This window comes from Lactuca sativa, chromosome 4 (assembly GCF_002870075.4).
Source record: "Lactuca sativa cultivar Salinas chromosome 4, Lsat_Salinas_v11, whole genome shotgun sequence".
In the NCBI taxonomy this organism is placed as follows: domain Eukaryota; kingdom Viridiplantae; phylum Streptophyta; class Magnoliopsida; order Asterales; family Asteraceae; genus Lactuca; species Lactuca sativa.
In genome coordinates this window covers 8,637,541-8,665,499 of record NC_056626.2, presented here as the reverse complement: position 1 = coordinate 8,665,499, position 27,959 = coordinate 8,637,541, and the positions used below count along the sequence as shown (strand labels likewise).

At 35.4% G+C, this 27,959-nt stretch overlaps 1 long non-coding RNA gene across 2 annotated transcripts; it reads right to left on the bottom strand.

The window, feature by feature from the left end:
- Nucleotides 1-28: 28 nt before the first annotated feature.
- On the bottom strand, nucleotides 29-27,959 carry LOC111911340 (uncharacterized). 2 transcript variants are annotated; one of them, XR_006190018.2, is made up of 4 exons: nucleotides 27,335-27,959; nucleotides 26,862-27,220; nucleotides 26,537-26,770; nucleotides 29-26,379 (listed from the first exon to the last, which is right to left on the bottom strand). It is a non-coding gene; the product is annotated as an uncharacterized LOC111911340 (long non-coding RNA). The 2 variants fall into 2 exon arrangements; XR_002856838.3 differs by lacking the exon at nucleotides 29-26,379 and having other exon boundaries at nucleotides 26,469-26,770; nucleotides 27,335-27,958.

Sequence of the window (27,959 nt, the reverse complement as noted above, 5' to 3'; positions counted from 1 at the left end):
TCATCGATGCGGAAATCGTTAAGGGATGTTGTGTGATCATGTCGGGCCCTTCCTTTTGTTAGAATAGTGTCTAAGGCTGCAACTATATTAGGCAAGTATTTGACCCGATTGTGCATGGTCCTTTTGGGTTGCCTTCACCATAGCAACTTGACAGGATGATTTATTATGAGAGAATAAATATTATTAATATATTATGAGAGTAATATAAGGAATAATAATATTGTTATTTGATTAATATAAGTCATAAATTAATTAGAATTAATTTGGTGACTTAAAGAGATTAATTAAATAAGAGGGTATAAACTGTCAAGTGTTTGATAGTTACACTTTGGGCTGTAAATCCTTTATGGATAGGGTTGGACGATTTCTAGGGCTTAGGATAAGCCACAAATCATCCAAGGGCTTATCTTGGAAAGGATTTGGATTGATTTGAGTAAAAGATTATCCAACTAGGGTTTAAGGGTAAACCCTAGGAGCCTTACAAGTATAAATAGACCCTTGGGGCAAGGGAAATCGGCACCTCTGCTAAACCAAAGAAACCCTGGCTGATTTCTTCCCTCTCCTCTCTCTCAAATCATCCTCTTGCTAGTTGGTGTTTGTAAGCCATTAGAGGAGTGACATTTGTGACTCTAAAGCTCCAAGAACTAAAAGATCAAACACGTGTTTCAAGGTATGCTTCTAATTCTGATTTTGTATTGTTCTAATACTCTATTAGCTATTAGAAGTCTTGGATCCAATGCATGTTTAATTAGAGAAACCTAGATCCAAGCATTAGGGTTTGCATGTGCACATAGGAATGTTCATATGGCCAAAACCCATCACCTTTCGAGCTAGAAATACCTGAAAAGTTAAACCACAAAACAATAAGAACAATGTAATACCGTAAATTTTCAAACAAAATTTTCATTTAAAATCACATAATTCTCATAACACATTTCACAAAAATCCCATTTATTTAATTTACAAAAAACACAACTCCATAATTATTTAATTAACAATCCAGGATCCTCAAAGCATAACTCTTTCTCTGGTGTGTACAATCAAGTCGACGCCTTCCTGCGATCCTGAAAAGAACCTGAAACACATAACACGGTAAACACGAAGCTTATTGAATTCCCCAAAATACCACACATATGTCATTAGCCTCTCATGGCTATAGATCAATAAGACCCTCCGGTCATTGTGTCTCAGTGGGACCCTCCAGTCCCACAACTCAGGCGGACCCTCCGGTCCTGACTCAGATAGACCCTCCGGTCGTAACTCAGTAAGCTCAGAAATATACACAGCATAAATCACAAAGACATAATGCAGGATATCACAATACTCAATATAAGCACATAAGACCCTCCGGTCACACAAAAGTTACCACTCTAGGTAAAGTATAGTGAGAAGACTCACCTCGGATGATGAACAGCTCATATAGATGTTGTTGCTGAACCAGTCTCTAACGCTGGACCAAAATCCACAATTACTCCATTAAGATCTATGTCCAAATCCTTACTCTTTAGGTCTAAAGGTAGTCCACTAACTAGCCCATTAATAACCTAAACCTCGTTGGGCCCACCAAGGCCCGATAATGATTGGGCTCTCCTGAGGCCCAACTCTCAAGTCCAAGTGACAAGCCCAACACAAGTGCCCAAGGCATAATATAATATTTCTCTGCTCAAAGTCTCTAACACACAAGCCCAAAGATCCAGGCCCAACCCTCAAGGCCTATTATAAAATTCAGCCCAAAAAGCTCACAGTGAGGTTACGCGGGGCGTACCTCCCTTGGTACGCTCATCGTACTCTAGCAGGCACGAATCTGATCGGGGACACCAACCCAGTACGCAGGGCGTACTGGAATTACGCTGGGCGTACGCCCAGTTTTGCTTAGCCCATTCTCTTGGTCTTAACCCGTTAAGACCTTAGCTCATTTCTCAAATCTGGACTTCTTAATAGCTCTTACTCCATAAAGTCAGTGACTTTGAGCCTTTGCATGGATGATATGGTCATAAACACACTAAACACATTCTCTCATCTCAACAAGCTCATTTCTCTTGCATGGCTTGATTCCAACGACCAAGGCTTGATTTTTATGACACTACACCACTAATTGAACTCAAAAGAGTTGATCATAGTCTTTGGAGCTCAATATTTCATCAAGTCTCAAACTATTGGGACAAAAACCCTAAAATACTCTACTATAATGCACAAATCAAAAGAGTGAGAAAGATTGAAGCTTTATACCTCAATATGAAGCTCCCAACACAGATATGCTCAGATCCAAGGGCCTGGACTCTCACTCCTTCTTCTCCAAAGGTTCTTCTTCACTCCAAGAACACACAAAGTCACTCAAAGGCTCTCAAATGCACTCACAAGCTCTATGAACGAAGGTTTAGGGTTTTGGAGGGTTTGTTGACTGAGAATGGTGGCTAGGAATGAGGCCATCTCATTCTTTTTATAGGGGCACCCCCTTATTTAGGGTTTCCTTATATGCCTAGTACCCCCAGCGTACCCTATGGTACGCCCAACATACTAGGTGGCTCCGCTTAAAAGTCACGCACAAGAGTATGCTAAGCGTACACACATGTACGCCTAGCGTACTCTGTTGCCACCTTTTTCAATTAAAGGACTTATCTTGCCCAATCTTCAAACTGTCGCAGCCCTGAGACTTCCTCATGCCCGGTTTGCAGCCCACGGATCCCTAAATCATGGACGATCGAGAACAGTATGTTACACACAAAGTTTAATGAGTTCCTAAAATACCACATACCACACATACATTGTCATGGGCTACCCCCATGGTCTTGCATACAAGTGTCATGGGCTACCCCATGGTCTTTCATACCATTGACATAGGCTGCCTCCATGGTCTTCCCTTGCACTGTCTTGGCTACCCTAAGGTCTTACACATAAGTGTCATGAGCTATCCCTATGGTCTTTCATACAAATGTCACGGGCTACCCCCGGGGTCGTCATTGGTGCCTTTGACCCACGAGTACAGTGAGAAGACTCGCCTCCCAAGCGACAATCAACTGTTACTGCTCTCAATGCTGAATATACAGATGTTATACACCACCTATACATTCAACAAGGTAAACCCTTAGCCCACATTCCAAAACTAGGAGTTTGACCAAAAGTTAACTCAAGTCAAAAAGTCCACGGTCAAAGTTGACTTCAGTCGATTGCTACGTCGTCACCATCCATGACCATGTCATGGCCCACAATCGACAAAACAGACGATAATTTCCCAGTTGCCACGTTGTGGCAACCTAAGGCCACGTCGTGGGCATTGGGTTCTTAACAGCTTAATGGGTTAAGTTGTCTCCTCTGATCCCAAAAGCTCCAAAGCTTAGATATGGTTCTTCTCATGGTCTATATGGATAAAGTTTCCAACTTTATCCTTTAAGACTCCCCAAGAGATCAAGATCTCAAACCCTAGGTCCAAAAAGTCAAAACACGACATGGGCTTAACCATTATGCACTTAATCTCTAAAGTTCTTAGCCCATCAATTCCAGAAGAGTTTCTAACACTAAAACTAACATAAAAGTCGGTGCTTTATAGACATGCATGTTTAATGCATGTCTTGAGCTCATATTAGATAAAAAAAAAATATGAGGATTATGACCAAAAACCTCATGTATGGTTCAAAATCCAACCATACTTTAGATCCAAACCATCAACTACTCCAAATGTCTCAGATATTCATAAAGTTGCAAACTTTATGGGATCTCACCATCCTAACTAACAAGAACAAGAAGAATATTTGACAAAACTAAAGATCTAGCAACCTAACAACATTAAGGTTGAGTCTTGGACACTTACAGAGGCCCCAAAGTGTGCTTGAATGATAAATGGAATCTTGCTTGAAGAATCTTGGCTCACTTCTTCTTCCTTATTCCTGTAAAATCTTCCAAAAGCACTAAAATGAGCTTCAACAATGGAAGAAAAGGATTAGGGTTTCTCCAGAGCTTAGGAGGGTGATGGAGGCTGAGGGCGAACAAACCCTAGCCTCCTCATTCCTTTAAATATGGTACAAATCCAAAAAAATTAGGGTTTAAGTCACCAGCGGCGGCCACGTCGTGGCCCATAGACCGCCACGCCATGGCGAGTTAAATGAAACTCGCGACCAAAAATTTCTCGCCATGTCGTGGTGATGCTTCCACCAAGTTGTGGCAACTCCAAACATCTAACATCCTCTTTCGAGAAGTTCCTTATTCCGGGATTGTTGACAATAAATAAACCAAGTAAACATCTAACATCCTCTTTCGAGAAGTTCATTATTTTCGGGATTGTGGATAATAAATAAACCAAGTAAAGTCCTTAGGCTTCAAGGGAAAATGGTTTAGACCCTATCAGATGTTGATAATATTGGTTATGTAATCTGAGCCCTTGGTACTTATTTTTTAGTCAAAGGGTAAAACGGGAAAAGTGATGTTTCGAGTTAAACCTAACTACAAATGGGTTCCGAAAGCTCAATCTCCCAAATCAACTATTAACTCTAATATATCTACATCTTCTGTTTGTGATAAACAGGACATGTCGTGGGAGAATGTATCTTGCAAAGATGACAAAGGTCGACCCAGTTTCAAAATGGACTGGGTTCCAAAGACCAACTAATCACGCTCTGTGTCGGAGCAGCTATGGAGGCATATCATCAGACTTCGGTTTGCTGGTAGTGGCTATTCCAGGCACATGATAGGGGACACCTCTCAACTTTACAACACTCAGAACATTGTTTGAGAGTATGTGTCCTTTTGCGGGAAAGGAAGAAAGGAAGAAATCACAAATCGGGTTAGTGCTTAATGACATGAAGAATTTTCGGATCTGTTCTGAGATTATGTGTGTTGTTCTCAGACCTTCTGGATGCAAATTCAATCGGTGAATTACGGTTTGCGTTTTCTTCTCTATACTCATGAGATTATCTTACTCTGATTCGCTTCAAAGACAAATTTTTGTTTTAGGATAGTTTAAATTTGCGCATTTACTTTCGTTTATCTCCTATGCACAAATTTAGGGGGAGAAATAAAAACAAAACAAAAATTAGAAAAGTTTAAAAATCCAAAAACATTAAAAAATTCAGAAAAATCAAAAATATTGTCGCTTACAATTTTTCTTGTAGATATAGTACTGGGAAGTGATATTATCAAGTGATAACAGGCAATCTGAGTCTGCGTAACGTACCCAAAATTAAATTGTCTATGCTCTGTGTTTGATTCGCCGGTAGGCACGAAAGATTCTAAAAGGACTTGACTAGGCAGAGTTGAACTTAATGAATTCATACACTTGACAAATTTTGACCTAGTTAAATCCGTTTAGCCTGACAATACGATGCTTGGATAGGTTGAGCAGGGAGATAAATATGGGAATCTACTGGTCACATTAAAAGAACCTGTATCTGGAACCGTGGATTAACTCTTCCTCGATGTACGGATTTTGTCCTTAATTCCGGTATTGATGGGGCTACTGGGGAATTCCAATAAATTAGGCCTGTAGAATTTTTTTTTCTCTCTATCTGTCTGTTAGTCATATGTTGCTTCCTTTGCGTGATCGAGAGATCCGTCCTGGACTATAACATATGCAATTCTATTTCTCTGCATCTTCTATCTATGCAATTCTTCATGTTTGTTAGTCATATGTTGTCTCCTTTGCGTTATTGAAATACATCCGACCTGGTACACAACATATGCACCATTCTACTTCTCAATCCCTCTAAATCTGGTTAGTCATATGTTTCACCCTCTGCGAGATTGGAAGATATCCAACCTGGGTGTATAGCATATGCATTCTAAATCTGACTTCTCTCATAATAATTGTCTGCTCACCTAAAGTAAGGAGTACTTTAGAAGCTCCTGATTATTGGGGTATGTCAGGAAGCGGGAAACATGTTCTAGTACATTTAAAATTGAACAATCACTAGGTTGTCTGTAGATCTCGCTGCTCAATTTAGGTGGACAACAATATCTTTGGTCGTCGTCGGCTGAATGGTCCTTAAGGAATATTATCTAGGAACTTAGGATCACATTGTCTTGTCACTTATAGTATGTCCTAATTTTGTCACAATCTCTCGTGTTTAAGTGGACCACAATACTGGCGATTGACCAGATCTATTCATGAAGGGAGAGGTACTGATGAACGGATAAAGGTTGTCTAAAAACTTTGATCCCAAATCACTCTTAAAGTTAGATATCATTTTATTTTTGTTAAATTTGTTCATAGTTTCTTCTAATTTAAATATTAGGGGAGAATTAAAAATTTTAAAAACCAAACAAAAATCAGAAAATTAAAAATCCAAAAATAGTGTTATTTATGTTTTATTTCTTTTTCAAAAAATATGAAAAATCCAAAAATATTGTGTGCTAAATTTTTCTTTTAGTTTTGTTTTGTCTTGAATAGTGAATTCAGGTGAAGATGAAACTCATGGAGTTTGTGTCGAAGATTTCTGAGCCAATGTTTCATCCGTGATCATCGGAAAATTCTCATTCGAAGGAGCAAGAAATGAAGATTATTCTTTCGACATTCAATGTTTCAACCCCAGAAGCAAGGTGAAGTTGCAATTGAAGATTATGTGACGGATTGCATTGAAGCCTCATCAATCAATCTGTTGCTATCTTAAACCTGCTGAAGTGATCCATAAAATTTGTTCTCTCTGAAGATTCTCAAGCTGAAAGCGCTATCTTTCAAGAATCTTTTCATCAAGCCTCCTCACCCAATGTGCGTTCAATGCCATGATTTTGAAGAAAATGCCCAAACTGCTCAAGATGAAGTCACTCATGGAAGATTCATATGTTCATCCTGATGCTGTGAAGAAAGCAGCACTTTTGGTCCCTTTGAGACTTAAAGATTGGATCTTGGTTGTTTGGACCATCCTGATGGATAAAGTTGGAAACTTTATCCATTATGCAGCTCTTAAGAACTATAAAAATGAGATCTTGGTCCTTATATCCCTTCCATGTAAGAGTCATGATGTCTTAATGGATTATTAGGTTAGGGTTTTAGCTTTTGGGCCTTGTCTATCCATGGAAAGTCATAAAGGTGGAAACCTTATTACTAAGAATGATGTTATGGATCTAGATCTGAGTTTGGACGAGAGGTCTTTAAGGAATAAGTTCTTAATTTGAAGTTTTGGATTCATACGGAGTACGTTTGGTGTACCAATAGGTAAGTTGTGCATAGTAGGTTAGAGTCTCGTGGTTTTGGACGAGATGCGACTACGCCCAATGTAGTAGTTGAGTACGCAGGGCGTACTCAACTAGATTGACTTTCCTTAGACTTTTTTACTTGTTAACTTTGACCTTTGACCTGTGGTTTGACTAAGTTTGACCTAAGGGTATTTTGGGTATTTTAAGTACTAGTTTGAGACTAGGTCATTGTTTGTTGTATAGGTGACATGTAGAGTTGGCGTTGGAGCAGCATTATTTTCTGTTATCTTTCGGACTGTGAGGTGAGTTTCCTCATTATACTTGTCGGTCGATGGCACTAATGTCGGTCTAGTAGATTGTGTATCCTGGTTTAGGATGTTGCTATCCTATAGCGATCTGTTAAGATCTGCATGAGTATCTGTTTGTTGTTATATGTCTTATATGTTGCATATATCGACATAATGTAGTTAGGTTGAGGCAAAACTGCTCTGTGCGGAGGCTAACAAACCTGGGAGCAATCAAGACATGAGTTGTGGGATCGGAATGCAAGCCAGACTCATATTGTGGGCTCGGGGGTAATCCAGTACGATGGCTATGGACCCAATGCTATTCCAGTCCGATGACTGATTGGACCTATTGTAGATAGGTAATCTAGTGCGATGACTGATTGGATCGGGGGTAATCTAGCCCGATGGTTGTAGACCCGAGGGTATTCCAAACTGACGATTGATTGGACCCAACATGCATGATTGTATATGTTATGTTGTGTGGTGGTATTTTGGGGGAACTCACTAAGCTTTGACTTACAGTTTTAGTTTTATGTTTCGGGTACTTCGAATGATCAGGGCAAGGCGAAGGCATTATCGTGCACATCCTCTAGTTTTATGAGATTTGATTTTGGGATACTCTGATTTGTGATTTTGACTTTTGGAAACTAAGTTTGTAAACATTTCTGGTTTGTGGTTTGGTTTTGAAAAATGAAAAATCTTACCTTGATTTTCGGGATGTTACTAGTTTGTATTAGAGCCCTGGTTTGATAGAATTGGATGAACATTCGTGTGAATCCAGACTCAAACTAAGGATCTGTAACAGTTTTCAAATTATTTTCAAAAGTAACTAAGGAATTATGAGATGTGTACGATCAGTCGGAACAAGAAAGTTTACCTCAAGATACCCACACTGTTATTTGCTTATGATGATTATGATAGAATTGCATGCTAGTTTTAGGGTAGGGATCCTCAAGAATTGCATGTTAAATTTGCCTTAATTTTGATGCCTTATTCCCTATGGAGTTTTATGCTCGAATGTTGCTTGCTTTGTGCTTTGTAGAACTCTTTCGGGTGTGAATTAACTACTAAATGAATACGTTAAGTCACATGCTGCAAATGTTAAATAATCTTTAAAAAACTAATTTGGTCATATTGCGCAATTATTGTCTGAGTCCGACAGTTGTAGGGTTGAGTTAGGGATGTCAAAAACCCCCGTGGGACCTCGTTCCCGTGGGATACCGATACCGTACGAGAGTAATTTAAAAAAATTGGGAGCGGGAGCAGGATTAAACCCCGTTTATTTTCGAGATCGGGGTCGATAGTGGGCATTTCCGTCCCGTACTCCCGCGGGGGCCCCGTTTGTATATTGATATAAAAAAATATATATTTAATATAAAATATGTATAGAAAATAGATTATCCAATTTAGGGTTTCCTACTTTCCGCCCTTAATCTCACTTCACGCATACGACTTCAACCTTCATGTCGCCTTCTAGTCCCCTTTCTATTAAATTCGTAATTTCCCGTCTGTACTCTCTAGCAATCACGTCTTCATCTTCGTCATCACTCTTCACAGTTCACAAATTACATTCACTGAGTTGCTGACTCACATCCCCTCTATTGCAATCGAACGAGTCAACGACAAGAGTAAAATACCACAAATGGAATAACAACAGAGTACAACTCGACTTCGCCTGCCATCGTCCGCCAGTCGTTGTTTACTTGCCAACAACATACCTTCCTCTGCCAGCGCCGGTCAACCGTTCTTCTTGTCTCTGACATTAAGTACTCTTTTTTCTGTGAAGTTTTTGGTAATTTCTTATTTGTTCCAGTTCAAACGAGACCATGATTTCTAGTCCAGCTCGGTTTTCTAGTTTGTATGATTGTCGATTTTCTAGTTTCTTTTTTTAATTAAAACTATGATTTCTGGATTGATTTCTATTGATAGTGTGCTTATTTCGATTCTGGTTTCTTTTTTGAAATCTGAATTGAAATTGGATTTAAGTTGTAGTGAATTTGTTGTAAATTGAATTTTGAATTGTTATTGTAGTTTAGTTGATGTGAAAGATTGTTGTGATAATTTTTAGTTTTGCTAACTTGATGTTTGATATAATGTTGTTGTGATTTAAGTTTTGTTTGTTGTGAATTAGTTTATGAAAGGTAGTTTTTTTAAACCCAAAATATAGCACTTTTTTAGAAAAAAAAATCAATTTTGAGCCCATAAACGGGGGAACGGGGGTGGGACCGGCGGGCAATAGAGGTATTCAAGGGCGGAATCGGGGGCTAGGTATCCGGGGGCAGGAGCAACAGTTTTTTACCGGGGCAGGGGCGGGGGTGGGGGCAACTATTTCCACCCTCGTTTGGTCCCATTGATATCCTTAGGTTGAGTCTTTTAATCTAAAATTATTTAAGTCATGTTGCATGTGATTGTATTCATGAAATAGTTAATTGACACTAATGGGGGTCTTTCGACATCTAATGATAGGATGATGTGAGGATCCTAGGAAAACCTAGGATATGATTTAGTGCAGTTACTATGTTGTTTAGTGGGTATTAGGAGTATTTGTAACACATGGTTCCTGGTATGCAGTCAACTCATTTATGTATTCATTTTAGGAGAGGAACTCGACAAGTTGGTGGCCCTAACTCGTCGAGTAGAAGGCAGATTATGCATGGGGTTTGAGCTTTCTACTCGACGAGTCAGGAGCCCTCAAGTCGACGAGTAGCTCGGCCAGGATGAAACCCTAATATCGGGTTTTTGCACCCTATTTAAGCTCCTTAACCCCCATCCCTTGGTCTCATTTACAGCCTCTTTGTCCCAAACTCTAATCCACGAAACCCTAGAGCTTTCTTTGAGAGTGTGAGCCATTTAAGTGACCTTTGTGTGCTTTTGAAGCTTGTGGAAGAAGAAGAAGATAGAGGGCTCAAGAAGGGAAGAGTAGATCCAGAAACTACACTCCATTTGATACCTTTTCTGGTAATCTAGCTTCTATCTTGGCTATTAGTTCAATAGATCTATTTATGTCTTATTTATGTGGGTTTTTGGTCCAAGATTTATAGATTTTGGGAAATGATCGAACCAAGAGGGTATTCTTCCAGATCTAGTACCTAGAGGGGCTTTTATGGCATAATGGTGCAAACTTTATGTCATTGGAGCCCCCATGCAAGCATTAGAGAGTCATATTGGCCTTTTTAGCCCCAAAAGGCCATGCATGTGGGAAAGGTGGGGACTTTACGTGTCCAAGTAGCATTAGAGGTTTAGATCTGAGGTTGTCAACTTGAGTTAGGTGTATGGAAGGCTTAAGGACCACGTTCTAGATCCCAAGGAATTAGGGTTTGAGCTAAACCCTTTAAGAAGTGGTATTAATGGGTAAAGTCAGAAACTCTACCCTTAAAATGACATTTTCAGGGTTTATGTGAAGTATGAAGCTTAGATATGAAGTGTAGGGGCTTAATCCATTAAGATAGCCCAAACAGACAGAGGAACTCGACGAGTCCAATAAGGGACTCGACGAGTTAAAGTCGGGTTGTCCCGACTGTATGCTAGATACAACTCGACGAGTTGACTCGATTGACCACGAGTCTGAGTAGTACAGGAACTCGCCGAGTTGGGAGATAACTCGACGAGTTGGGTTGACTGGGAGTTGACATTGACTTTGACTTTCACCAGTACGTTGACATTAACCAGGAGTAAAATGGTCATTTTACCATAAGAAGAGTTATCAGGTTTTTGATTAAGTGTTTATGTGAAATTGATAGTCGGGGAGTCGTTTGAGCAGCCGTCAGAGATTCCCACATGAGATTTCACAGCTAGCATTCGAGGTGAGTTTCATCTAGTAGGAATGAGTGTAAGGCACCAAGGCCGACCCGTTTAGCTAGTAGTAGTTTCGGACTATGGTCTGATGTTGGGCGGGGCCCGATGTAGGTTTATATGCTTTTCCGGATTGCGATCCGATGTCGGGGGAGGGGGGTCTTGAGGATTGCTTATATGCTTGATGTCTTTGTGATTCTTGCATGTGTTTGTACTTGTATGTTTCTGGACTTCGGTCCGATGTCAGGGCGGTCCCGAGGAATGTTAGTATGTTTCCGGATTATAGTCCGATGTCGGGCGGGGCCCGAGGAAATGTTTAAATGTGAATGATATATGCTTAGGGTTATGTGTATTATTTGATTATTCTCACATGTATTCCGAGATCTGCTCGATGCCGAGCGGGGACCGATGCCGAATAGGGTTTGATGTCGGGCGGGGCCCGATGCTGGGAAAGCTGATGTTGAGCCTGACTCGATGTAGCAGGGGCGGGGCCCAAGATATGTTTATGTGATATTTGTATGGTATGTGGTAGTTGGGGAGACTCACTAAGCTTCATGTTTAAAGTTTTCAGTTTTGGTTTCAGGTACTTCCGCTAGTAAGGGGAAGAGCTCGGGATGACTGCATGGCACATACCACAGTTTTAGCCTGGGATGTTTTTAGACTCTGATATTTTCATATGGTTTTGATACAGTAATTGGATATGATGTTTTGGAGACATGTTTGATGATTTTATTATGATATTGATGGATTATGGTCTTTGGTAAATGATTTTAAAAAGAAAATTTTGGACTATATTTTTGGGATGTTTCAGTATTATTATGAGTAGGTGACTTAGAGGACTTAGGATAATTCTTAAGGAAAGTATGGATATGTGTGGAATGTAGTATTGAGCCCTTACTTCTAGAATCACCGGATCCATACTCGAATTGAGGGAATTCACGAGGATTCTAAGGAGCTGGTTTAGGGTAGATGGCATGGTTGGTACCATGATTCGTGACGGTGTTTCTGTATTTGTCGATCTTTTGGTTATGGTTGTTCAGGATGAGGATGAGTCTGGTGACTGTTTGGGATTTAGTGGCCATGGCAGTTTGGAATGGTGCAGACCTAGGTGAGTTGGTTGATTTTGAGGTCTCGAGGGCCTTGCTCGATGGTAGTGTCAGTTGAGTCGCAAGACTCAAGAAAGAAGTGATTATTATGATCAGCTTGAGGATTGCAACCAGAGACTGAGTGGTTGGCAAATGGATTGGAATGTCACTATCTTCGATAGAGGTTGTGTACTTCCAGGTTCCGTGTTTAGAGGAGAGAGAAATCAGACATGTGATTTTCAGAGTTGGGATGTAGACCCAACATGGGGATAGATGGTTGCGGTTTTGGTGGCAGTACGGCAATGTGGGAATGCACAAGAGGATTCGTGTGGCATGGTTTCCTTGTGATGAGATCAAGGGTCTGTTTTCTTGGGATATAGGCAGGTCAGGTGCTAGATGAGGGTTTCAGGCGATCAGGGAAGTGAATCGAGAGCGACAACTTTTGTTGTATCTGATGTATCCCGACTAGGAAAATAATTCCTTTTATATTTATGAATGGTTCTTGCGAAGAATTGATGGTTGGGGTTTACATGCGAGGAGTGTAGTAATCCATTTTGTTAGATAAGAAGTCAGTGTTTTTGCTTGTGCATCTGCATGGAATTCTTGATATTAGAGGTAGCCATGATTGGAGAGTTCGCAAGGTTTCCATCTAAGATTTGAAAGCGCTTGGAGTTTGCTTGGTCCTTAATTAGAAGATCATCTTGTGTTGTGTTATATATGTAACAATCATAAAAATTAGGTCGAGGTTCTCCGTATAACGACCATAACTAATTGTGATGGAGGACTTAATGTACGATGTTCTTACAAAAATAATTATATATTTATAACAATAAGAATCGTTTAATATATATTATTATTGGAATGCGACCGGTTATATGCTAAAAAAATCAATAAGATATATCCAAATATGTATATGTAGTGAAATACGTCTTATCTATAAAGATATGAAAGTCCTTGTAAGTATTATACGTAATAATAAACTACAAGTAAACCTTATCATAATATATGACAAGGGTGTAACAAATTAAAATAAAGTATAGGATACATGTTTGTATATGAATGGGTATAGTCTCGAAATTTAGACATCATGAATACACAAATCCTACCTTTTGATATATAACAATCCATTTAAAGTCTAGTACTTATAATACTACTAGAACTAGGGACTAAAGCCAAAGTCAACACCTATGTGTATCATTCCTCACTCCTTACTCGATATGGGTTGTCCATGCATTAATTTCCCCCACAAAAATCATTCTTCATAGTACAAATATAGGTAAGGTGGCGTAAAGTAACTTTTATGAGTAAACAAAGAAGTACCAATCATTATGGAGGGAAGGGCAAGAGAGTACTTTGAGAAGGCTGCACACTCCTTCTTTGAGAATAGAGTTACTTCTTTGAGAAGGCTGCAACTCACGTGCTATCTCTCTCTCTCTCTCTCTCACATCTCTCTCATCCATTCAAACCCATGCCTTTATTTGAGAATAGAGTTACTTCTAAAAATGGCCAAAGGTACACCCTGGAGGATAGAAGATAGCTTTTAAGAGAGTATAAAAGGGGAACTATTAGAGACCTTTAACCCATAAAAGATCAGCCTCAAACCTCTTTTCTCTCTACCTCCTCTCTCTTGTTCGAAGTTCATCAAGAACACCTCCATCGGAGGTGTTTTCTACTGTGATTTCGGGAAGCAAATGTGCCGATTATACCCCTGAAGTCGTTTGTTTTCCTGCTCAATTACCCCCTCAAGTGCTGCTGCGAAAACAGGAAGAAAAGGGGGCGAGGAAGCCGCCGGAAACACCACTGCCCAACCCATTTTTCTGTCGACAGCCCCTGTAGTTGTTTTGGGTGAGTCTATTTCACCTTAAAAAAATCTGAAATACTTGCTGTTTTGAACACCTTAGTGAAGTTCAATAATCTAAAACTAGATTCGTTTATTGTCGGTGAAGGTATCTGGTCTTGAACGAAGCACAAACCTCACCGAATCCTCCCGTCTAAACTCGAGAATCACGCTCCAAATGTGAGTCTTTATGGCCCCGTTTTTACATTTACACTTATTTGGGGGGAGACGCGTACCCGAGTATTTTGATATATTAATATGGCTAAAATTTATGTGTTACATGCATGCATAGTAGTGATAGATACAAAATTGTTAGAGAATGTTTATTATAAACACTAAATTTCTTTTTTTTACAAATAAAGTTTGTTAAAAAGATACTGATTAGTAATGGTTATACACAAGAATTTTATAAAATGTTAAGACTTATTTACAAGCACTTGTGTTAACAAAAATGTTAGATAAGAGTAATCTAGTGTTATATTAATCGTCGGAATAAATAAAGGCATCGTTAAGAACTTGTGTCGAAATCTTGATAGATGAACACTTTTAACTTGTCATAATAGGCATATCTCTATGACTTGTGTATACTAGGGAATTAAGTTTATTATTCACCAAGTATTAATAGTAAAGAACTAAACGAGATGATAAAATAATAATAACAAGAGTATCATAATAAAGCACAAGTAGTTATTTACTATGGTATGATACAAAATCTTATCGAAAAATAATGTGTATGTATTTTTAAGACTAAAGTTTACTTGCAAACGAAAATAATATGTTTTCAACATGAAGTAAATATTAAAAATACAAAAATATTCGATTTAAGCGACAACCGGTCAACCGACGTAACACCGACACGTATGAAGTACTCAACTACGCTAACGGAACGTCTTTCCTATCGGTTGGTAGATTGAAATTACTTGAGTCACTACCGTCTCTTTATTCGAAAGCTAGGTTAAATTTAATATTTAACTTTATGCACTAGCTAAAAATAAAATCATAAATAAATTAAGACTCGCGTTGGTGGTCATTGGAAGCGACGGATTTTTATTGCCATGTATTTTGCGGATTGTGTATCCCGTGTGTGCTTGTGGGAGGAATGTATCGAAAGGGGTGAAGGAGAGTGTTTGTTGATGGTGTGTTTTTCCCTTGTAAGGATCAGACCTTGGAATCGACACCTAGCTCTATAACCGTTAATCCAGGAGGAATCATATACTGTAGGTCTATGTACACGGCATAGATTTATAATAAAGAACTTTGGTGTAGATCTAATTATTATGGAAAGATTTATACGAATGATTATTTTCCATCTGTGGTTGCTAGCTACAACTTCGTCTGACGAGGCAACAGGCGTCAAGTGTTTCTTTCTTCGTTACTATACCACTGCTTTTAAACGTTAGTAATGATCTCGATTCCTCCATGTTTATTTGTATTGTGCCTGTGTGGCTTGTTTATTGTGCCTATGCGGCTTGTGGAGGAGCGACGAATAGTGTCGGTTATGGGCAATTTAATATATTGAAGATTTTTATTCGAAGATGTATAGATCTAGATCGAGTCAATTATCCCAATTTGGGACCGGGAGTGTCGAGTGTTAGGACGTTATATACTTCTCCTAATGACATAACTTTTCGTATCGGACAAGATCCAAAGAATAAAAATCGTCATGAAAATGACTAATATTTATCGTTTAAAAAGTGGTTGAATAGAAAAATATGCTTTATAATTTACTGGTCTTTGGAAACATTATTTTGAATTATAAAAATCTTCGGAGTCAAAACAAAACCTACAAAGCTCACCAACATTATTGTTGACGTATTTTCAAAATGTATGTGTCTTTAGGTGTTCAAGGTGGCCAGAAGAACTCTCACCATGTGTGAGGATGATGGGTTTGACGTTGAGAATAAATTGTTGGCTCTATAGTAGCCTTTTGTCTCTTTTATGTTGTAAGAAATTGAAATCCGCGTATAACGCTTTTGGACTATTAAACAATGTGTTTTGTCATATTCATACTTCAGATGAATGTAATGTCGAATGAATTCTGTTATTATTTCCTTATATGTTGTTAACTATGATCCAAATGTTTAAGTCGCAATCCCGACGTTTCCGCCGTTGGTCGGGGTGTGACAATATATCCCAAGGGTCAGGGATGTTATGCATCTAGGTGAGCCGGTTTGAGTTTTGGTTTGTTTGCAACGTTAGTTGGTGGTGATTCGAACCCTAAGTGGGGGAGAGCTAGATATTCAGCTTAGAGGATCAGCGATCTGTTCGAGTTATGGTTTCAGAAGAATGGGCCATAGGGATTTGTGGTTCGGGTAGGTGAAACTTTTGTTCAGGATTTGGTCAATACGGGGGTGCAGAGCAAGTTGTCATCAGATGTATGTGTTCAGGAATGCAAGAGTCATATTTGCGGCAATAAGCTATTGGACAGGAGCTCGTTGTAGCCAGGGGTTCCTATCAGAAACATCGAGGAATAGTTCAAGAGGCAGTTGGGTCACTCAGATTTAGTATCGATTGTTGAGGGATTTGTCAGCTTGTTGTATAGATTGATATCTATAGTCTAGGTTGGGCAGTTGCTGATCAATCAATCAGTTGTAGAGTTTGGTATGTTTAGTCCCTCATAGGTTTGTCTAGTAGTGTATTGGATCAATGGATTAGTTGTCAAAGCACTCTCGATCGTTAGTCTTGTCGTTAATCGTCAATAACAGAGGTTTTTCAAAAGTTTCAAGCTATATCAGTTGGAATTCAATGGATATGTTGGCCTATCGTCAAAGTTTGTACATTGTACATTTTGGTTTCTGGGTATGGGTACCCTCAATGGTTGGTTGTGAAATTATTATTCATAGCAGACTCGAGTTTGGCAGATGTTCTTGGTTATTGGAAGTTCGAATATTGGGGCAAGGTTGTGGAGTTCTTCAGGTGTGGCTTAGGATCTGTGCATAATGCAATTTTGGCGTGTCGTGTCGGTGGGGTTGGTATTTGGATTGACCCGACCAGAGTTTGTCAACATTTTTCATGGCTTTGGAAGCTTTATTGAGCTATTTGCGTATTGATGGGATCTGTTCGGTTTTACTCAAGGTATGGGTTCTTAGCCTTCGGCCATTCATGAGGATGATTCTGTTAGCGGTTGAGGTTCGTCATTTCGGTTAGATCAACTGGTACCACATCCAATGGGTAAGGGCTGTGAGGAAGAAGGAGTGTAGTAGATCTAGGGTTGGTTATGTGTTTTCCCTTGGTGATATCTGTCGGTTAAATAAGATAGCATGAGAACACTTGGCTTGAGTTATTTGCATGGTTCTTAATTTGTTTGTAGCCCTTAAATTGGAACAAGAGTGCAACCGCCTATCTCATTCTCTGGTTGTGTACGACCATGTTTTCGCCTAAATTTTGCATTGGTAGCCGCTTGTATTGTGAAAGGAATTGTGCGTGATAGATGGGTATGACCCGTATTTGTGTTCAGTTAACACTAAGAGGGATGTTCATTGGGTTCCCACAAGTCGGTGGATTGATGGTTAGATATCTTTGGGCCCCTGTTGTGTTGGTCGTGAGTCTTCAGGCCATTGATGGGATGAAGGTAATATCAACATAATACCGTGAGCTTATCGTATAGTGGGTAGTAGGTGTCACGATGTATCGTGAACCAATGGTTGTATGATTCATATGGGTGGGACCCGATAGTTTTTTTATTGAGACTCTTAGGTCTCGGATCATTAGTTTTTTTGACATGTTTGGGTGTTAGTGCATTGTGAGAGTCGGGAGACTCAGTGACAAGTTGGTTGGGATCATGTAGGTAGTTAAAGGTTGTTGGGAGCAATAGGCTTGACCAAGCACTTTAGTTGTCGACATTAAATTATCGAGGGGCCCACATATATCGATTTTCCAGTTAAGGCAAAAGGAACGGATAAACTTCAACTTATATGTCTGTACTATTCACTCATCAAATCATGCACAACAATACATTTTATAACATCAAGTTACTGATGCGTTTACGTATTATCAATGCACAACTGACTCATAAACAGCAACTCATATAACTCTGTTTCAAGTTACTGATGCGTTTATGTATTATCAATGCACAATTGACTCGTAAACAACAACTCATATATCTCTGATTTATGACGACTGATATCATACTACTACTTGAACACATCAATTAAGTCTAGGCTTGGCCAAGCGCTTTAGATGTCGACATCAAATCATCGAGGGGCCCACATATATCGATTTTCCCGTTAAGGCAAATGGAACGGATAAAGTTGAAATTATATGTTTGTACTATTCATTCATCAAATCATGCACAACAATACATTTTATAACATCAAGAAACTGATGTGTTTACGTATTATCAATGCACAACAGACTTGTAAACAACTCATATATCTCTGTTTCAAGAATATAATATATTATCGTCTCAAAATTACTCGTGATAAAATCCATGAAATAATTCTCTGAGCGTGTGTTTATCAATTCTATTTCTAATCTCAATAGACAATCTACAATCCAGTTCATAACAGTCTTAATTCGCTACTTCCAAAAGTACGATCGACTGTGGATGTTTGAATAATCCAATTATTCGGGAAGTAAAACATACAAAGTGAAACACAATAATAACCTAGTTAACTATGGTCTCAAAACTATTTAATATAAATAAAACTTTTATTATTTAATCACCATATTAATTGAACTTTATTCATTGTATAATGTTTCGAGTAATCAACTAAACACTTCAATTAAACATCAGTCATGCCATGTTATAAACATGCATACTATGTTTCTCTATGGTCCTTACTTTGTGAACAAATCGATTGGATACTATCCCACCGATGCTCATTTCACAATTTCAAATTTTTGTTACTACCAAATGTGTTAGAGTTCAACCTTGCATGCAATGTCTTTTTGTGACGAGGAGGCGTCAAAATCACCGAGACTTAGCCAATGATATCACAAAAAAATTCATTGAAACTTTGTTACTAAAAACAATTTCATGGAAATGAAGTTCAAATTCAAGATACACTCATTGAACACCTTCCTTGCATTAAAGTTTCTAACTCACATGTAAGTTTCAATAACCAACTTCCACTATGGAAAAATTTCCATAATCTCATATAACCATCAACTCTAAACACGAATCACCTAGTTATTCCTTTATAATTATATCCTTCTAGTTCAATGTATTTTTAATTCGATTCTTATTCTCGGTACTATTATCGGTTTCTTGATGGTTTCATCTTGACCCAACCTTACTCAATATGTCTTCGTGTTTTTTCTTTGTCGTCGTCATTACTGGAATCAGATTCGGAGATATCCCTACTGCCCTAGTCAACAAAGTAACCTCTGAATCTTTATCGGAGAACCCACCTCCAATTCAGTCAAATCCAAATTATGACTATATCATTCTTACCATCGGTTACAAGCTTACAAGCTGAATGAGTGAGTGATATTACAATTTATGGTCACACTGGTTCGATTTTTATAAGAGGAAAATAAGATTACCTATCAAGTGATCTTGTTCAACCAAAAGAGAAACGTCCAGGATTTAAATAGAATATGGTACTATCTTGGCTCCTAAATATTATGACACCTAAAGTTGGTGAAACAGCCTTTGAAATCTGGGAAGCAGCACAAGACACATTTTCAAACCAAGAAATACATTCACCTTATTCAAAATCAAAGGTATCCTACATGATCTTTGACAAGGTGAACTTAAACCTTAAATCGCTACCAGAAACAATTGGACATTCTCAATACTTTTACGTAGATGGAAAACGCATATTAGAGACTAATAGAATTTACAAATTCTTCCGTGGACTAAATCACAAAATTGATGAGGTACGAGGAAGAATATTAGGATTTAAAAAGAACAAATTTCTAAAGAAAGAGGAATGTGGTCGTCGTTCGACAACCACGTTGGGGTCAGGTTTAGGACGAGGCTAAGGTTACGGTTTCAAACGGCGTTGTCATCTTTGTCTAGTTTAGGGTTTCACCGGAAAAAGAAGTGGGTGACGTTTAGGTTCAAATGATTTCCAGATGATGTTTAGGTCGTCATCTTCCTCGTTGTCTCCAACTGAGAAAGTACAAAGTTTTGCAATTTTCTCATATGAAAATTGAATGTAGAATATGTTTAATTTTTAATGAGAAATTACAAACTTAATAAAACAAATAAAAAAATAAAATAACAAAGGCCAAATTTGTAATTTTAAATATGTTTAAAAATATTTGGACTAAAACCGCAACTCTAAACTTTTTGGACCAAAGTGGCAATTTCCACTATACCTCAGGGACCATTTTTGTAATTTTGTTATAAGAAAACTGAAAGTAGAATGTTATAATGTAATGATTTTTCAAAGTAAAGGATATGCATGAGAAAAAAAAAAGTTTGATTATTCAATGTTGTAGGAAAAAAGGAAAGTGAGTACAACTGTGAAAATGAGATGATTTTTAAAAATGCAATGTGCTAATAAGAAAAATGAAAATAGAATGCTAAAATTCAAAATAAAATGTATAGATGAGAAAAAAGAAGTTTCATGTTTCAAAGTGACAGAAAGACAAAAGTAAATTGTTAAAAATTAGATGATTTTCTAAAATGAAATATGCTAATAATAAGAGAACAAAAACTTAACATTGTCCTAATATGTATCATGTATTATCATTCATACTAAAGTGATCATTATATCTCATGCACATACGACTAAATCTAGTTCATGCTTTTTCAATGAAGTATTTAACATCAAAGTAGAAAAATCATACTCCTCTGGTCTAACCATTCAAATTATGACACACAAGGCTTACATAATCCTCGACTTACCAATATTCTTAAGTTTATGATACATTCCTACCCGGCATACCCTCAATCCTTGACCTCATCATGCTAATTATATTCTCAACCTCAAAGCACATATACATATAGAGCACATATACATATAGGATGCTTGAATATTCAAATGTTACTTATTAGTACAAATATCCAATCTTGTAGTCATTTATCTTTTTGCTATGTAATACACTTTTTGTCATCATTCCAATCCTAACGTATCCCTAAACAAACTCATTATCCATATCCTTACACTACGTGTCCACTAATAATAAAATTTCTAAATTTATTTTTCTATTATTCGTACATTCTTAGCATCCACTTGAATGGTTCATGTTAATTCAAAATGAAATGACATAGATGAGAAAAATGAAGTTTTGAGGTTTTAATGTTGTAACAAAAAGAAAAATGAAAGTACAATGCTAAAAATTAGATGAATTTTCAAAATGGAATATCCCATTTACACATTACAATATTGAAACATCGAACTTTTTTTTCTCATCTATGTAAATTACTTTGAAAAATCATCACATTGAAAAGTATGTGTAAATATTTTAAAAAAAAAACTAATAGTAGAATGGTATAAATGCATGATTTTTCAAAGTAATTTGCATAGATGGAAAAAAAGTTTAATGTTTGTATGTTCTAAGTTCTAACAGAAAGCTAAGTGAAAGCACAATGTTAATACAGGATGATCTTTAAAAATGCATTGTGTTTAATATTTAGAAAACTGGAAGTAGAAAGCTATAATGTGATGAATATTCAAAGTAAAATGCTTAATCGGAAAAAAAATGATGTTTTAATGTTGTAACAGAAAAGAAAAGTGAAAGCACAATGATAAAAAGAGGATGATTTTTAAAAAAGCAATGTGTTAATACTTAGAAAATTGGAAGTAGAATGCTATAAATGGATGATTTTCCAAAACAAAATACATAGATGAGAAAAAAAAAAGTTTGATGATTCAATGTTGTTACAGAAAGGAAAGTGAAAGCACAATGCTAAAAATGGGATGATTTTTGAAAATAAAGTGTACTAATAAAAAATAAAACAAAAAGTATGATGCTATACTTGGAAGATTTTTCAAAGTAAATGCATAAATGAGCAAAAAGAAGTTTCACGTTTCATTGTTGTTACAGAAAGACAAGTGAGAATAAAATGCTAAAAATGGGATGATTTTTAAATTGCAATGTGCTAAGAATAGTCAGAAAACTGAAAGTTTCTCTATATATAGAAGATTTTTCAAAGTTTGATGTTTCATTGTTGTAATAGAAAAGAAAGCAATGTTTAAATGGATAATTTCTGAAAGCATAATGATATGTTTTAATGTTTTAACACAAAGGAAACTTAAAACATTACGCTAAAAATGGGTTGATTTTTAAAAATAAAATGTGAATATTTAGAAAACTGAAAGTAGAATGCGATAAATGAATGAATTTTCAAAGTAAATTGCATAAATGAGAAAAAAAGTTTGATGTTTGAATGTTGTATCAGAAAGAAAAGTAAGAGAGCGATGCTAAAAATAGGACGAGTTTTAAAAATGCAATGGGTTAAAAATAAAAATAAAAACTAAGTGGAAACTTTTAATGTGGTGATATTTCAAAGTAAAATGAGTAGATGAAAAAAAGAAGTTTAATGTTTCTTGTTGTAAGTTGAAACAAAACTAAAAACAAAAGTACAACGCTAAAAACGTGTCGATTTTTAAAAATGCAATGTGCTGATAATAGGATGGTTTTTGAAAATGCATAGATGAGAAAAAAAGAAATTTTGATGTTTTAATACATAGATGAGAAAAAAGTGTGACGTTTCAATGTTGTGATAGAAAGAAAAGTAAAAGTACAATGCTAAATACTAAATGATATTAAAAAATGGCATGTGCTAATAATAGGAAGATTTTTCAAAGTTTGATGTTACAATGTTGTAAAAGAAAGAAGAGTAAAAGTATAATGCTAATATAAGGATGAATTTTGAAAATGCAAAGTTCTTAATATGAGACAATTGAAAGTAAAATGCTATGTATGGAAAAAAATTCAAAGTAAAATACATAGATGAGAATTTTTTTAATGTTTCAATAAAATAACGAAAAGAAAACTGAAAGTAAAATCCTAAAAATGGAAAGATTTTCTAAAATACAATGTGTTAATAATAGGAAAACTTAAAGTAGAATGCTATAACTGGATATTTTTTCAAAGTATAATGCATGTATGTTTATAAATAATGTGTTTTGATTGAATGTTTTTTCAAAGTAGAATGCTAAAAATGGGATGATTTTAAAAATAAAATGTTTTGATTGAAAGTTTTTCGAAAATAAAATGCATAGATGAGAAATGAGAAGTTTGATGTTTCAAAGATGTTACATTAATAAAAAGTTAATATGCAGAAACAAAAGTGAAAGTATAATGCTAAAAATGGGATTATTTTTTAAAATTTAAAAGTAAAATGGAAGTTTTTGAAAATAAAATGCTTTGATTATGAGTTTTTTTCAAAGTAAAATGCATAGATGAGAAAAAGAGAAGTTTGATGTTACATAAAAAAAGTGAAAGTAGAATGCTATAAATGAGATGATTTTTGAAAATTCAATGTAAAATGGATGATTTTAAAAGTAGAATGCTTTAATTGGAAATTTTTCAAAGTAAAATGCATAGATGAGAAAAAGAGAAGCTTGATGTTTCAATATTGTTACAGAAAGGAAAGTTAAAGTACAATGCCAAAAAATGGATAATTTTTTAAAACTCAATATAAAATGGAGAATTTTGAGAGTAGAATGCTTTAATTGGAAATTTTTCAAAGTTAAATGCATAGATGAGAAAAAGAGAAGTTAACAAGTTAGAGCACAATGTTACAAATGGATATTTTTGAAAATTCAATGTCAAATGAAAGCTTTTGAAAATAAAATGCTTTGATAGGAAGTTTTTTCAAAGTAATACGCATAGAGGAGAAAAAGAGATGTGTGGTGTTTCAATGAGGTTACAGAAACAAAAGTGAAAGTATAATGCTAAAAATGAGATAATTTTTGAAGATCGAATGTAAAATGGAAGTTTTTGAAAATAAAGTGCTTTGATTGAAAGTTCTTTCAAAGTAAAATGCAAAGATGAGAAATGAGAATGTTGATGTTTTAACGATGTTACATAAAGAAAAAATTAAAGTGCAATGCTAAAAATGGGATGATTTTTGAGAATTAAATCTAAAATGTAAGATTTTGAAAGTAAAATGATTTATTTGTAAATTTTTTCAAAGTAAAATGCATAGATGAGAAAATGAGAAACAAGTTAGAGCACAATGCTAAAAATGAATGATTTTTGAAAATTCAGTGTAAAATGGAAGCTTTTGAAAATAAAATGCTTTGATAGGAAGTTTTGTTAAAGTAATATGCATAGATAAGAAAAAGAGATGTGTGATATTTGAATAAGGTTACAAAAACAAAAGTGAAAGTATAATGCTAAAAAATAGAGGATTTTTGAAAATCAAATGTAAAATGGAAGTTTTTAAAAATAAAATGCTTTATTTGAAAATTTTTTCAAAGTAAAATGCATAGATGAGAAATGAAAAGTTTGATGTTTCAATGATTTACATAAAGACAAAGTTAAAATGCAATGCTAAAAATGGAATGATTTTTGAAAATTGAATGTAAACTGGAAATTTTTGAAAGTACAATACTATAATTGTAAGTTTTTTTCAAAGTAAAATGCATAGATGTGAAAAAGAGAAGTTTGATGTTTCAATGATGTTACATAAAGAAAAAATTAAAGTAGAATGCCAAAACAGGATGATTTTTGAAAATCAAATGTAAAATAGAAGTTTTTGAAATAAAATGATCTGATTGAAAATTCAACGTAAAATGGATGATTTTGAAAGTATAATGCTTTAATGGGAAATTTTTCAAGATAAAATGCATAGATGAGAAAAAAAGGTTTGATGTTTCAATAACGTTAAAGAAAGAGAAGTTACAATACAATGCTAAAAATGGGATGATTTTAGAAAATTGAATGTAAAAACGATTATTTTGAAAGTAGAATGCTTGAATTATAAAAAAATTCAAAGTCAAATGCATAGATGAGAAAAAGAGAAGTTTGATGTTTTAATGACGTTACAAAAAGAAAAGTTAAATTACAATGCTAAAAATACGATGATTTTTGAAAATTCAACATTAAACGGATGGTTCTTAAAGTAGAATGCTTTAGATAGAAGTTGTTTCAAAGCAAAATACATAGATAAAAAAATAGTTTAATGTTTTAATTATGTTACAAAAAGAAAAGTTAAAATACAATGCTAAAAATTTGGATGATTTTTGAAAATTCAATGTAAAATGGATGTTTTTGAAAGTAGGATTCTTTAATTGGATGTTTTTTTCAAAGTAAAACGTATAAATGAAAAACAAAAAAAAAGTTTGATGTTTCAATGATTTTATAGATAAAAAATGTTAAAGTACATTGCTAAAAATGGAATGATTTTTAAAAATGCAATGTAAAATGGATGAAGTTGGAGTACAATGCTAAAAATCAGATGATTTTTGAAAATTCAAAGTCCAATGGATGATATGCAAAGTAGAATGCTTTAATTGGAATTTTTTTCAAAGTAAAATGCATAATTGAGAAAAAGAGAAGTTTTATGTTTCAATAATGTTACAGAAAGAAAAGTGAAAGTAGAATGCTATAAATAGGATGATTTTTGAAAATTTCAATGTTAAAGTGATGTTTTTTAAAGTAGGATGCTTTAATTGGAAACTTTTTCAAAGTAAAATGCACATATGTGAAAAAGAGAAGTTTGATGTTTCAATAATGTTATAGAAAGAAAAGTGAAAGTACAATGCTAAAATATGATGATTTCTGAAAATTTAATGTAAAATGAATATTTTTTAGAGTAGAATGCTTTAATTGGAAGTTTTTTCAAAGTAAAATGCATAGATGAGAAAAAAAGAAATTTTGATGTTTTAATAATGCTATAGAAAGAAAAATAAGAAAATAAAATGCAAAAAATAGGATGATTTTTATAAAATGAATGTAAAATGGAAGTTTTCGTAAATAAAATGCTTTCATTGGAAAAATTTTAAAAGTAAAATATATAGATGAGAAAAGTTACGTCTTATGTTTCAGTGATGTTATAGAAAGAAAAATTAAAGTAGAATGCTGAAAATGGGATGATTTTTGAAAATTCAATGTACAATGGATGTTTCTGAAAGTAGGATTCTTTAACTGGAAGTTTTTTTAAAAGTAAAAAAAATAGTTTGATGTTACTGAAAAAAAAGTCAAAGTACAATGTAAAATTTAAAAATTCAATTTAAAATTGAGGTTTTTAAAAGTAGAATGCTTCAAAATTAAAATGCATAGATAAGAAAATTGAATTGAAAAAGAATAAGAGCAGAAGGAGATGACATACTTTGGACTAAATATGAATATAATTGGTAAAAGAAAATAATTTCTCTGTCTTTCCCATAACATGTGATGACAGCTCCTACAAACACATACCATAAAACATAAGTCATACACAACAGAATCCCTAATATAATAAAAAAACATGTCAAAACCCAATAAAACTGTAAGTTAATGAAACATATGAACTTCACGCCTCTAGTAGATGTTAAATTTAAACCAAAAGGATTCAAAAATACCTCAAGATTTCAAGCTACGAGAACAATGATGTAGTATGGATATAGTTCTCATCAGAATTTGGAGGATTCAAAAAAAAGAACTAACTGAATTTGAAACACTCTTCTAGACAATATTTATAGTAGAAACTATATATATATATATATATATATATATATATATATATATATATATATATATATATATATATATATTTGTTTGATACCCTTGACTTATCCATTGCCATTGCAAGCACCCTGCAAAAGTAAAGGATCAATAAGTTTTTTCAGTAAACAGTTTTTAATTACTCCAGGTTTATATACCATACTTAAATCCATCAATGAATACCTTGCACTTCTCAAAAGTTTCTCCAACTATTTCCTCCATCAGCTGTTTTCTTGTTTATTTTGCTACTTTTGACTGAATCATTATTCATTCATATACATAAAAGCTTTTGTTCTTTGTGTATGAGGGCAATGATGATCCTCCCTGAGAATTGTGGTTCAGTGTGTGTTCTTCCATGAGTAGTTCCATCACTCAGATGACAGAGAATGGGAAGTTACAATAAGAATTTAGTATCACTCAATTGTATCTTACAATCACAATCAGAAAATTCAAATTGAAAAGGAATAACAGCAACGAAACATACCCAGAACTGAATATAAACAAAAAATTTTATCTGTCTTTCCCATAACATGTGACAGCTCCTACAAACACATACCACGAAACATAAGTCATACATTACCGAGTCCCTGATCTAATAAAAAAACATGTCAAACCCAATAAAACTGTATGTTTAATGGAAGATATGAACTTCACACCTTTGGTTAAGACATTGCCTGCGCAGGAGCTGTGAGAGGCGTCGATTTGGGTAAAAGCAAAGATGTCGAAGAAAAAAGTGGAAAACCACGATGATAATCATTCGTTATTTCTCTGCTTTGCTTCAAGATTCTGGACGCTTGATTAGTTGAGATCAAACCAAAGAATATTTCAAGTCTTCGCTTTAGTGGGAGTGGGGCATATAAGTTGATATTTGGGGTGAGAGGCTTCGGTTTTAAGAAACAGAGGCGGTAGAGGAGAAGTTAAGTGAAGCGTTGGATCAAGAAGGGAAAAAGAAGAGGGAAACAGCAGGCTAGGTGGCGTGAGATGTACAGCGAATGTTTATGTACTATTGATCATCGGATAGAAATTACGAGTATGGGTAATGTGGGTTTATAGAATGGATAACTGAAGAAAAAAAGGAGAGCATGAGAAAAAGAACGGTTGCCCTCCGACATCATCGTCTTCTTCCGCTGTCACCAATTTCTTGAAATCAATTTATTTTATTCTTGGAACAAGGAAAACGATTGGAAAATTGGAAAAGTGGATGCGAAGAGGAAGAAGAAAGAAAGAAGGAAATATGAAAGAGTTCAGGCACGACTGGCACTCACTTTGTAGTCAAACGAA